General features: G+C 37.3%; 1 protein-coding gene across 1 annotated transcript in view; it reads left to right on the top strand.

The window, feature by feature from the left end:
* Positions 1 to 8254: 8254 nt before the first annotated feature.
* The window catches only part of HYDIN (HYDIN axonemal central pair apparatus protein), a 316871-nt gene continuing 311976 nt past the window's right edge, over positions 8255 to 13149 (top strand). The window contains 1 exon segment of the mRNA XM_045582700.1: positions 8255 to 8363. The gene's annotated coding sequence lies outside the window, so the exon portion shown is untranslated.

Below are 13149 nucleotides of genomic sequence, written 5' to 3'. Positions count from 1 at the left end.
CTTCCCTCGGCGTTTTAAAAAAGTCCCGGGACGCGGGACAAATTGTTAAAAATGGGGACGTCTGGTCACCTTAATATTGATATAATGACAGAAAATTGGTTACCAAGGGAGAGTTAAAACCTCTTTTGGGAAACCATTTTGTACTTAGTAATCTTTATGTCTTGGTTGATTGGGTCCAATGTAATGACACAGTTTATTCTTACTTGTTTTAGCTATTTGATTGAATGAAGTTGAAACCCTAGATCCAGGTTCTTGTATTAAAACTTTCTTTTAAGCTTCTCAAGTATTGAATACTTAAGGTTTTAGCAGTAACCTATACTAGAATATAATATTGGTGTATGCTAGAATATATTTTGGTTTTCAACCCGGCTTTTGGAATCAGTTGCTGTTTATCTGATTTATTAGATTTAAACTTGCTTTAAAGGTGAGATAAGACTCAAGGAAGATTCAAATTGAACTGGATGTAGGTGACAGATACCAAGGGTTTATAGGAATTTCTCTTTGAGAAAAGGGAGAAAACACATGCTTTCAAAAAAATGAATGAGATAGTAGAGGGCAAGTATGAGATGGTTCATATAGTTTATCAAGATAGTTATTGCTCTTTAAAATTTTTTTTGTAGATCTTGAGATTTTTAATTGTGATGCTTTTTGAAAAGAATTTAAAACAGCCAGAAAATGTAAACTTCATAAATGTGTTTCTTAAAAAAGATGAGAAAGAGGTCTTATAAATTTAATTTATTTAATTTAATTAATTTATTTTTTTAGATTAATTTTATTTTATTTATTTTTTAAAATAAATTTTTATTCATATTATTACGAATGTTCCCCCCCCCCATTGCTCTCCTCCACCAGGTTCCCACCCAACCCTCTGCCCTTTCCCCACCCCCCATTATCCTCATCCATAGGTGCACAGTTTATGTTCAGTCTCTTCCTACATGCCCCTCTCCCCTTTTCCCCAAGAATTGTCAGTTCACTCCCTTTCCATACCTCTGATTCTATTATATTCACCAGTTACTATTGTTCATCAGATTTTTTTTTCCCCAATTTCCTTGGTTTTTAGATTCACTTGTTGATAGTTAGGTATTTGTTGTTCATAATTTTTATCTTTATTTACTTTCTCTTCTGAAAGAACCCCCTTCAGCAATTCATATAATTCTGGTTTGGTGGTGATGAACTCCTTTAGCTTTTTTTTATTAGTGAAGCTCTTTATCTGGCCTTCGATTCTGAGTGATAGCTTTGCTGGGTAGATTATCTTTAGCTATAGGTTCTTACTATTCATCACCTTGAATATTTCTTGCCATTCCCATCTGGCCTGCATGGTTTCTGTTGAGAAATCAGCTGACAATCTTATGGGTGCTCCTTTATAGGTAACTACTTGCTTTGCTCTTGCTGCTTTTAATATTCTCTCTTTGTCTTTTGCTCTTGGAATTTTAATTATGATTTGTCTTGGAGTGGTCCTCTTTGGATTCCTTTTGTTTGGAGTTCTGTGTGCTTTGTGGACTTGTTAGTTTAATTCTTTCACCAGGTGGGGGAAGTTTTCTGTCACTATTTCATTCAGTATGTTTTTGATATCTTGCTCTCAAGTTCTGGGACCCCCATAATTCTGATGTTGGTTTGCTTGAAGTTGTCCCAGAGGTTTCTTACATTATCTTCAATTTTCTGGATTCTCTTGCCTTCTTGCTTCTGTGGAGGAGTGTCTTCTGACTCCTTATGTTCCAAATCTTTGACTTGATTCTTGCGATCTTCCATTCTGTTTTTAGGACTATGAATAATATTTTTTATTTCAGACAATGTATTCTTTATTTCTTGTTGATCCCTTATTATTTCTTGTTGATCCCTTATCATTTCTTGTTGATTCCTTATTAATTCCAGTTGATCCCTTTTCATATCCTCATAGGTCTTATCGACCTTTTCTAGGAAATTCTTGAAAAACCTTATAAGTGTAGATTTGAACTCTATATCCAGTCGCTTTTTGTCCTCCATTTCTTTTGTTTGTGATCTATTTCGTTGTCTTGGCATTTTCGCAGCTTCCCTGATGGGGCGGGGTTTCAGGGTGGAGCCTACAACCTTGGCTTCTGTCAGCCCCGCCCTATGCGGTTCCTGAGTCTCAGTAATCCCCAGGGTCCTTCAGTACTCGTTGCAAGCACCTCTGAGAGAAAGGTGCCCTCGATTTTCATCTGCTACCAAACAATCTAGGCTCTCCCCCAATGAGCCCGGAACTGGGGTTCAGTTCAGTTGGAAGTGGAGTTGGAGGTGGCGTTCAGAGCAGTCCGGAGCTTTTGTCTCCCCGCCAGGGCAATCCTGCGGCACAGCCAGCCGTCCCTTCTCTGTGCACAATGTGTGCGCCTTTGGGACCTCCTTTCGCCGCTCCCTCGGGGTTCCGCCTTATAGCCTAGCTCCCTATGGATGAGCCTGGGTTCATCCATAAACTTTATTCTGGCCTAGAACTGGGGTTCAGGGCCCAGCACAGTCGGAGCTTTTATCTCCTTCCTGCTAAGGAACGCCAGCCAGGCACTCAGCCGCCCCTCCTCTCCAGCTCTGTCCTCTTGGCGTGTGTGCGCGCTGCGTGCCTCCGTACCTTAGGCTCTTACAGCTCCTCCGCTCTTCCTTCTGGTTTTCTCCTTGCTTCTCGTTGTAGAATTTCCAATCAGTCGACTTTCCTGTAGTTCTGGGTAATGTCCATTTTATATTTTAGTTGTATTTTATTGAAATTGTTGTGTGCGGCTGCGGCTAGGTGTTTACCTGTGCAGCCATCTTGGATTCTCTCAGATGAGTCTAATTTCTATAATTTTAAATTTTGTTCCTTCTAGAAAAAAAATCAGTCTCTTATTTCAGTGGAGGGTTTTACATATTATCCTAAAGTTATTTAAATATTTGAATGTGTTGAAAATATCTTTTGTGAAATAAATTTAATTAATGTGTGGACTTGACTCCATCTTTAATATAGTTATTTTGTTTAAAAAGATTTGTGTTGCCCTTGCTGTTTTGCTCAGTGGATAGAGCATTGAATTGCAGACTGAAGGGTTCCAGGTTCAATTCCAGTCAAGGACACATGCTTGGGTTACAAGCTTGATATCTAGTAGGGGGCATATGGGAAGCAGCCAATCAGTGATTCTCTCTCATTGATGTTTCTATCTCATTCTCCCTCTCTGAAATCAATAAAAATACATATATATAAAAAAAAGATTTGTGTTAAATTTTTTTTTCTACTTCAAAGATGTTGGAAAGAATAAAAGCAAGATTAAAATGTTGGGAGTGCTGAAAAAACATGTTTCTTGGTGTTTTTATTTTATTTTATGAGAATACCAGGTCTTTAAAACTATTTAAACCTTATTCTTTTTTTTAAATGTATTTTTAAATTGATTTTTTACAGAGAGGAAGAGAGAGGAATAGAGAGAAACATCGATGAGAGAGAAATATCAATCAGCTGCCTCTTGCACACCCCCTACTGGGGATGTGCCCCCAACCAAGGTACATGCCCTTGACAGGAATTCAACCTGGGACCCTTCAGTCCACAGGCTGATGCTCTGTCCACTGAGCCAAACAGGTTTCTGCTAAACTTTATTCTTTAATTGCAGATGAGATCATTAATTGAACAGTTTTAAAATTAGTTACAATGCTTTGATGTGGGTATATGAAAACAGTAAATCCCTCATATTTTTAGAAATGAAAATGTTGATTATAAATTTAACTAAAAATTTTATTTTCCATGGTTAAATACTTTCCATTGATTTTTTTTTTTTAAAGGGCAACACTGACATTTAGTGTATTTTTAGTTTCTGAGTTGAAAGTAGAAAATAGGACATTTTTAGTTCTGTTTCAATTTTTAAAATATTTAAAAAATTTATTTATGAGAGGAAGGGAGAGAGACATTGATTTGAGAGGAACCTCAATTGATTGCCTCCCAGATGAGCCCCAACTTGGGGGTTGAACCTACAAACTATATATGTACCCTAATGGAGAATCCAATAGCAACCTTTTTAGTGTATGAGATGATGCTCCAACCCATTGAGCCACCTGGCCAGGGCAATTTTTTAATGAAGAAATAACTTTCAGCCCCGCTGGTGTGACTCAGTGGTTGATTGTCAAACTATGAAATAGGAGGTTGTGGTTTGATTACCGGTCAGGGCACATGCCCAGGGCACATGCTCCATCCCTAGTGCGGTGTGTACAGGAGGCAGCCAATTAATTATTCTCTCTTATCATTGATGTTTCTATCTTTTCTCTCCCTCCCTCTCTCTGAAATCAATAAAAATATATTAAAAAAATAACTTTCAAAACAAACTACTGTGAGGCATGGCATTGTTTACATTTTTATAAATCTTGTCTTTGTAAGGGAAAACAGCCAGATCATCAGATCTGTTTTTACATTTAACCTGCTGCAGTATATTGTTTTGATTGAAGTGCTTAAGAAAACCTGGCCTCACATAGATATGTAGTTGGAAAAAGGAGGAATATTTCAATAATCTTTTCAGGTAATTATGGGTATTCTTTGATGCTACTCCAAAACTTGACAAGTGATAGTTTCTTAAAAGTCGGTGCAATGACGAATCTTAATCTACGTCAATGAATGTTTTGTACTCTGTTACACTAACATCCATTTTCTCTCTTGCACTTTGAGTTGACTAGTCATGCACATGTAGTTTTGCAGCACCATGAATTTGTTATTTGGAAAATACCAGTTGAGTTATACAAATCTTGCAAATGTTGACACATTTGATTATATGGTATCAAAAAAGAAATCACATTATTTTTAAATTTTTATTGATTTTTTTTACAGAGAGGAAGAAAGAGGGATAGAGTTAGAAACATCAACAAAAGAGAAACATCAATCAGCTGCCTTCTGCACAACTTCTACTGGTTGTGTCTGCAACCAAGGTACATGCCCTTGACTGGAATCAAACCTGAGGCCCTTCAGTCCGCAGGCCGACACTATCCACTGAGCCAAACCAGTTATGGCAAGAAATCACATTTTTAAACATCATTTTTGATCTCATCAGAAAAATCTAAGCATTGAGAAGCTGTGAAGCCTAGGGTGTTGAACTAAAATTTTCTAAAATTCTAATTTTCACTTGAATGCTTGACTTCTATCACGGCAACGAATACTGAAGGTTGTTTTCTGTGAAGTGACAGCTCACTTTATTAATGTTTGAGAAAATGTCAAATATGCTTGTCTGAATAACTAAGGTTTGGCTGCCAGTTGTTCTTTAAAGTAAAAATGCTATTCCATGAAAAATGTACTACTTGTTTGCCACTCAGTCGCACATCCGACGACGGTATGCAGCAGAAGTGCATTCCCTGTACTTCCCATTTCTTTACTTAGAACTGTGGTTGGCACACTGCGGCTCACAAGCCACGTGCGGCTCTTTGGCCCCTTGAGTGTGGCTCTTCCGCAAAATACCACAGTCTGGGTGAGTCTGTTTTGAAGAAGTGGCGTTAGAAGAAGTTTAAGTTTAAAACATTCGGCTCTCAAAAGAAATGTCAATCATTGTACTGTTGATATTTGGCTCTATTGACTATTGAGTTTGCCGACCACTGACTTAGAATATTAAAGACATGTACCAAGTGACTCTACTTAATCGAAGTCATCATTTTTACTACTGTATAAATGATATTCTTAAGTAGAAATGGCTAGCCCTTTACCCCAATATGAATATGTATGATGAAGAATATAATGACTACTAGTCCAGTTTGGTGCCACTATCTTTGTTTGGGCTAAGGCACCAGTAATTTTTGCCTATTACTGCTTTTGCATCATCAGTGTGACTTTTCACATAGAGAAAAGGGGAAATAAATAATGTCTTGGCTTGGGTACATAGACCACATTTTGAGAACTGCTCCTCTTGTGTTTTCCCATAACATCAGCCATTCACTTATTATTTTTATTAATGAGATATTAATTACTACTTTGAGGCTTTACTATTATTATTATTATCATTAATCCTCATTTGAGGACATGCTTTCACCAATTTTTAGAGAGAGAGAAACATCTATTGGTTGCCTACCGTGTGCACCCAAACATGGATCAAACCTGCAACCTAGGTATGTGCCCTGATCAGGAATTGAAGCCAGGGCCTATTTTTGAGGCTTTTTAAAAACATGCTTAATTTATTTATTTTTAAAATTTGTGAAGGTAAGCATGTTTCTCTTTAGTTTTATTGATATGATTTTAGCTCTTTTCATGTTTTCTAAAATAATGCATTCCCAGTGGTGGAGTTCCCTCTAAAAGCACAAGTTTCACTGCATCCTACAAATTTTTATGTTTTATTTTCATTTAATTTAAAATATTTTAAAGCTTCTTTTGATATTTCTTCTTCAACTCATATATTGTTTAGAAGTGTGTTGTTTAACTTCCATGTATTTTGGGATGTCCCAGTTACTTTTCTGTTATTGACTTATAGTTTAATCCCATGTGGTCCGAGAGAAGAGATTGTGTATCTGTTCTTTTACATTTATTAGGATGTGTTTTATGACCCACAATGTGATCTATCTTGGTGAAAGTTCCATGTGAGCTTGAGAAGAATTCGCTGTTGGATAAAACAGTCTATAGATGGTCATTACATCCACTTGATTGATGGTGCTGTTGAATCCAATTATGTCTACTGATTTTCTCCTTCTGGATCTGTCCATTTTTGATAGGAGGATATTGTGAAATAATAGCAAAAATATATATTTTGGTCTCTGTCCCTGGTTCCTGGAGTAGTGCTCCTGAAACCATTGTAATTTTCGTAAGTGACAAGAACACTATGAGCATCTTTTATTCTAATATTTGGTTGTTGACTCCAGCTCCTGATATAAAATTTAAATCCCTTGGAATTTCCTGGGTGATCAGAGTGTATATCTTTCCATTAAAAAGTCTTTAGTTATACCTGGTTCAGTCGGTTGGAGTGTGGTCCCACACAGTGAAAGGTGGTAGATTGAATTCCCAGTTAGGGCACATACCCAGATTGTGGGTTCTGTCTTTGGTTGGAGTACGTGTGGGAAGCAACCAATTGATCTCTTTCTCCCTTTCTTTCTCTAAGATCAAGCTATCAATCAATCAAGTCTTTAGCTATATGTTGAAATATTTTCATAATTTTTTTCTATATTTTTAAGAACTGTTCCTAGAGACTTTGTAGTTTTCATGCTATTTAAACAAGTTTTATCTAATTGCTTATTACTGAATTATGAAAATGCTATTGATTTAATGTTATACTGACATTTAGAAAATTTATTGAGCTTTCATATATTTCTAAGTTTGCCTGTTTATACTATTCTATTTTGTATATTGACAGTTATGTGGTGTCTGAGAAAAAAAATTCACCTCTTCAAGTTATTTCTTTTATGTAATTTTTTTTGCCCTGTTACATTAACAAAGAACAATGACAACAACCTATATTGTACTGTGCCTCACTTTAATGCATCAAATATTAAATAAGTATTTTTTGTTACAAGTTTTTTGTTGTTACATAAATGACTGTCTTGTTTTAGTATGATTTTAATAAAAACATAAATGATTAAAAATTTCACACTCTTGTCTTCTAGCTTGTATGGTTTATAACAAGATGGCTGTTATAATGCTTATATTTATTTTTCTAGGAATATGTCCCCTTCTTCAACCTCTTTGGCTGCCTTTAAGATTTTCTCTTTGTTTTTTGTGTTCAAAAGTTGAATATGATATGTCTATCTCTGGCTTGGGTATTTATCTTTATTGGCGATTTGGATCTTTAGTTTGATGTATGCCATTAATTTTGGAATTCTTAAACATTATATCTTCAAATAGTTATTCTACCCCATTCTCTGTCTTTTGTTTTCCTTCTGGAATCTAATCGCACATTTGTTAGGTCACTTGATTTTGTCTTATAGTTCTGTTTTTATTTTTTACTTTCTCTTCTATTTTTTGGTCTTTCAGTTGGCATATTTCAAGGTCACTGATTCTTTCCTTGGCTCTGTTAAGTTTGCTGATGAGGCTGTCAATGATAATCTTGATTTTTATTACTGTTATCATGTGTAGCATCTTCATTTAATTTTTTTCTTACGGTTTTCATATCTCTGCTGAAATTATTAATCTGACAATGAGTGATGTCCAGTTTTTACATAAGAGACTTTGACATATTTTTAATAGTTATTTTAAATTCCCTAGCTGATAACTCTAACATCTGTGCTTTATATGAGTCTGGTTCTGTTGATTATTTTGTCTCTTGGGCATTACTTTTTTCCACCACATCCCATGATTGACTGATTGATTGATTGATTGATTGATTTTTTTATAGAGGAGAAGAACCTGGGAAGTGTTCCCTGGCCTTTCTGCAGCAGCTGCTCGTTCCCTCTCCTAAGCCTGTGCCATGAGGGGTGCTTTCTCAGGACTGCTGCCACCATTTGTGGTGAGTGCTCATTGGAATCTGTAGAGAGCAAAGCCTATGCATGTTGTGACTCTCCTTATATCTGAAGCCTCTAGGGTTCTAGACTGTCACCAGCCCTTACTCAACCTCTACCAATTTGTTAAGCATTTTAGGTGAATGCTTCTTATTGGTGATCACTGCCCCAAGTAAACAAATGCTTGTACCCCATGTCTCCCATAGGCATGGTTTCTCCTCAGATTTTCGTTTAGTTGGCCTTTTTCTCATCTTTAACTTTTGATGAATCCAGGAAAAGTTATTAACTTGCAGAATGTTCCACTTTTTATTTTTATTTTATTTTTTATTTGTAAGGGTGGCAGTGACATTCTTTTTGGTTCTTTTCCAGCTCTCTGCACCCAGGTAGGAACCAGGAACTTGATTCTCATTTAAAAAAATATATTTTATTGCTTTTTTGCAGAGAGGAAGAGAGAGGGACAGAGAGTTGGAAACATTGATGAGAAAGAAACATCGACTAGCTGCCTCCTGCACACATCTACAGGGGATGTGCGCGCAACCCAGGTACATGCCCTTGACCAGAATCTGGGACCCTTCAGTCCACAAGCTAACGCTCTATCTACTGAGCCATCCCGGTTAGGACTGATCCTCATTTTTAACATCTAATATCTCTACTGGAATGGTGACTGTTTAGTTCACACCAGTATAATTATTAATAGCATCCCTTTTAATTTAAGAATTTTTTTGTTAGAATTATAAATCTTATGGTAACTCTATTCTTGAAAATATTACATAATTAGATATCTTAGGAACATATGTTAATGGATTTATTTATTCTAGATAAAAATCAAATATTGAATATCATTTTAGTGATATTCAAAAGGACATGGGGAGAAAAAATGTAAATAAAAGACACACCAATCAAATCCAATGTATAGACTTTATTTGGATCCTGTTTCAATCCAAAATGATTTTTTTTTTTAGACAATCGGGGATATTTGGAAACGGGCTAGGTATCAGAAGATATTAAGGAATTATTGTTATTTTGTTAATTATTACAAGGATATGTTTTTTAAAAAGTCAATTTTTTCAGATAAAATTTTATGTATTTGGAGGTGAAATGGGATGACAGTGGGAAGTTATTGAAAATACCAAGAAAAAGATGGAGAGAGAAATGTGATAGATAAAAATAAGAATAACAAAATGTTGATAATTCCTAGAGCTTAGGTGGTTTGTACATGGAAGTTCATTATTTTATTATCTCATTTTTTTTTGTATTTTTGTCAATTTCCATAATTAAAAAAGGGAGACAAGGATATAATTAGGAACTTATTTCTTAAAAAGTAAATCAGGTAGTTATTCTATAATTTAAACTGGTAAAGGTGATGTTTTTCTAGTGGCACATCATAGGCAATGCAGCTATGCCTAAAACTTTATTTAAAGACTTCCTGTGCTTCAGTGATCATTCAGCAAACCAGGTAATTTGTGACAGGGAGGACAAAACAGGTGAGATGCCATTGTGTCAGTGCTGCAGACTCATGCTCGACCAGGAGGAGGGAACGCAGATGTCTTCTTCATCCTGACTCAATTTAGTGTCTCTTTTGTGCAAACTTATCTTAGAAGGAATACGCTCTCCTTTCTTCTCCTTTTCCCCAGGCTCTCGTTGTCCCTCCCTTCTCCCCTGTTCAAAATATGGGAAGGCAGGTAACAAGGCTCCAAACGCCACAGGGCAAGGACTGTATGCTGTTTTGAACAGTGAATGTATACCTAGTACCATTCCTGGCACATAAAAGACACTAAATAAATATTGGATGAAAAAAGGAATAAATAAATTCATGCTTGCCACATAGAAGGGACCTAATAAACACTAAATTTGTTGAATTGAGTTGTGGATGACAGGATCGAAAAGTGAATTTCAGAGTTGATGTTCTTTTAGTGCCAGTCCTCATCACAGTCTTTGAAAGATGTCCAGGTGAGCAGAATCAGACAACGTGATGCCTGTGAAAAGGCAAGGGAAGCCAACATGAAATGCAGCTTCGTTTAAAATGAAAAGGATAATATACAGTCACGTACATGCCATCTTTCTTTCAAATAATTTGATGGACATGATTTGGAGAGAACAGCAACTCTCTCCTCTTCTCTAAAAGCCCTCATGCAAAGAAATCGGGGGGCGTTTGTAATACCCTGTGTCTCCAAAAGTTAGAATGGTAGGTCCCCTTCAATAAACAGGCATAATTAATCATGGTGCTGCTTGTTTTGATGGTCCGTGTGAGAGTGACAAGTTAATAATAAATCTCTAGCTCCTGTAGGGATGGCTAAGGAGGTGCTGTGGGTTAATTTACATCTTTGGATGGCACCGAAGATTTAATCATCTCCCTGCCTCGTACATCACATTAATACTCCTGTGGCAGGAAAGCAAACCGTTTTATACTGTTAATCTGAGAAGCAATAAGATCCTGTCTTAGGTCACAAATAAATTGAGTTGCTGGCGGTTTTGATGGACCCCTAGAGTGTGTGATTTATTCAGGTTCCAAAGCCATTCAGGACCCCCTGGGAACGTTGGCTGCAAAGCCAGGCAAGCTGGGAGCGCCACGGGAATTGCCAATCTAATCACAGAGTCCGATAGTCTAGACTGAGGGCAGTGACTGAATCTACCTTAGACCTGCCCAATCATTTATTTAGCCTTTATGTCGACTACCAATAAATTATAGGAAAAAGACGTGTATGAATGTGAGATTTAGTTCTAAATGGTTGCTTTTAGTTGGGACTGTAATCATCTTTCTGCTTAGGTAGTATTTGTTCTGACAAGATCAAAAGCTGTTTTGGAAGTTTTTACTTTGTAAGTTGTAGGGTTTTAACCTAGCTAGAGAAACTGGGATACAGGAAGGGGAACTCTTTTTCGCACAATGAGCCATATGTGAATCCTAGACAATTTTTAGATTTTCTGCTCTTCATCTCTTAAGCAGCTAAACTATGGGTTGTATTGAATCTATTAATTTGGAAAAACATCCCCTTGTTGATACTAGTACATAAAATATCATATTCCCAGTTTAAAGAACGGGCCATGATGGTCTCGGAGAAAGAGGAAGTAGAATTTGTGCATTAGCAGTATGTATATGTGCATTCATTGCTCTAGTCGCTCATGAAATAATGCTTATAAAGGAATTAGATTGTAAACTCTGATTTCTGCTCATCTTTTTCAACTAAGTCATGATATTTAATGCACTGTTATAGGAAATGGAAAAAAGAGCCTAAGTTGGTGCCATAAAAATAGCCAGTTCCCTCCCTCTAGCCCCAAGGCTGTAAATCACAGCTGTAAATTAGGGTTGCATTTGTCACATCTTCCAAGGGCACATTGACATCCATCCATCCATTCAACTTGGCAATTAAGAAAACACATACCCCCCCAGATATACCTGAGCTGCTCTGTCTGCCTCTCTCTGAGGAAGGCTAGGCTCTCCTGGTCAGGAGTTCAGATTGGGCCAGGTGGGAAATCTCTTTCTCCTTCAGGAATTCACTTAGCAAACATGCCTCACTGCCTTAGGTCCTGGGGATGGACATAAGGACAGGGGCAAAGAGCACTGCGTTGGTTTCCTATTGGTACTGCAAGAAATGATCACAAATTTGGCGACTCAAAACAACACACATTTTTATTATCTTCCTATTCTGAAGATCAAAAGTCTAAAACTGAGCTATTGGCAGGTGTGTGTTCCTTCTGGAGGCTCCAGGGGGAAATCTGTTCCTTTGTCTTTTCCAGCTTTCAGAGGCCATCTGCATTTCTTGGCTCGTGGCCCCTTCCTCAAATGACTTCAGATTCTTGCTTCTGTGGTCATATCTCCTATTCTTTCATATGGTCTCCTCCCTCCCTCGTGTGATTACATTGAGCCCACCTGGATAACCCAGGAAAGCCTCCCCGCCCCCAAACCTTTAATACAATCACGGCCACAAATCTTATTTCCCATCTAAGTTAGCATTCATAGGTTCTCAGAATTAGGATGTGGACATTTTTGAAGGGGCCGTTATTTAAAACAGGATAGCATTTGGCCTTGAACAGCTGCTACTGTCTACCTTGATATGATTGCTAACGTAAGTCCTAGAAGGTTCTGTATTTTTATTTTGATGAGGTAATGATTTTTCTTAAGAAAAAACTATTTCCTGGTCTTGACATGTTATGTTAACTCTCTTGGGCTTAGGTATAGGGCATGTAACAAATTAGGGCCTTGGAGGGCTAAGGCTGCATTATCTGGTGAAAGGAAAGACAACAGTGTAGGTCTGTACGAGAAAGGCGAGACTATTCCATTCCTCCCTCCTGCTCTGCCTGTGGACTGTCACCCTTCCCTCCCCCAATGTTATGAGTGCTTATCTGATTGGAAACATTCCAGAACTAGATGGACCAGGTTTGTTAGTGATTTGAGTCCCTGTGTACGGAAAACTCATTACTCTGGGTGGGTATCATTTCTGAGTCTTTCCCATTTATGTGTCTTGAGCAGTGAGGACCAGGGTCCACTCTCTCTCCCTTGTGTGTATTAGCTGGCACCCATGCTCCTCCTAGTCTGTCTGTCTTTTTCCTAATTGTGTCTTCAGCTTACTCAACCCTTTGGCAGCATGTGACACAGATTCTTCCTTTGGCTTCTGGAACACTGCTTTCTTCTGCTCACTCACGCCCTCAGTCATCTCTGTTGGACTTTTCTCAACTTTAATGTTCAAATTTGTCAAAGCTTAGTTCCAAGACCTCCTCTGTTTCTGTCTCTAATCATCTTACTCTTATGGATTTAAATACCGTTTATATATTTGATGATGCCAGCATTCGTTTTCC

This window comes from Pipistrellus kuhlii, unplaced genomic scaffold (genome assembly GCF_014108245.1).
Source record: "Pipistrellus kuhlii isolate mPipKuh1 unplaced genomic scaffold, mPipKuh1.p scaffold_m20_p_17, whole genome shotgun sequence".
NCBI lineage: Eukaryota > Metazoa > Chordata > Mammalia > Chiroptera > Vespertilionidae > Pipistrellus > Pipistrellus kuhlii.
Note: the sequence above shows the minus strand (reverse complement) of the source record. Positions and strands in the feature narration are given on the sequence as shown.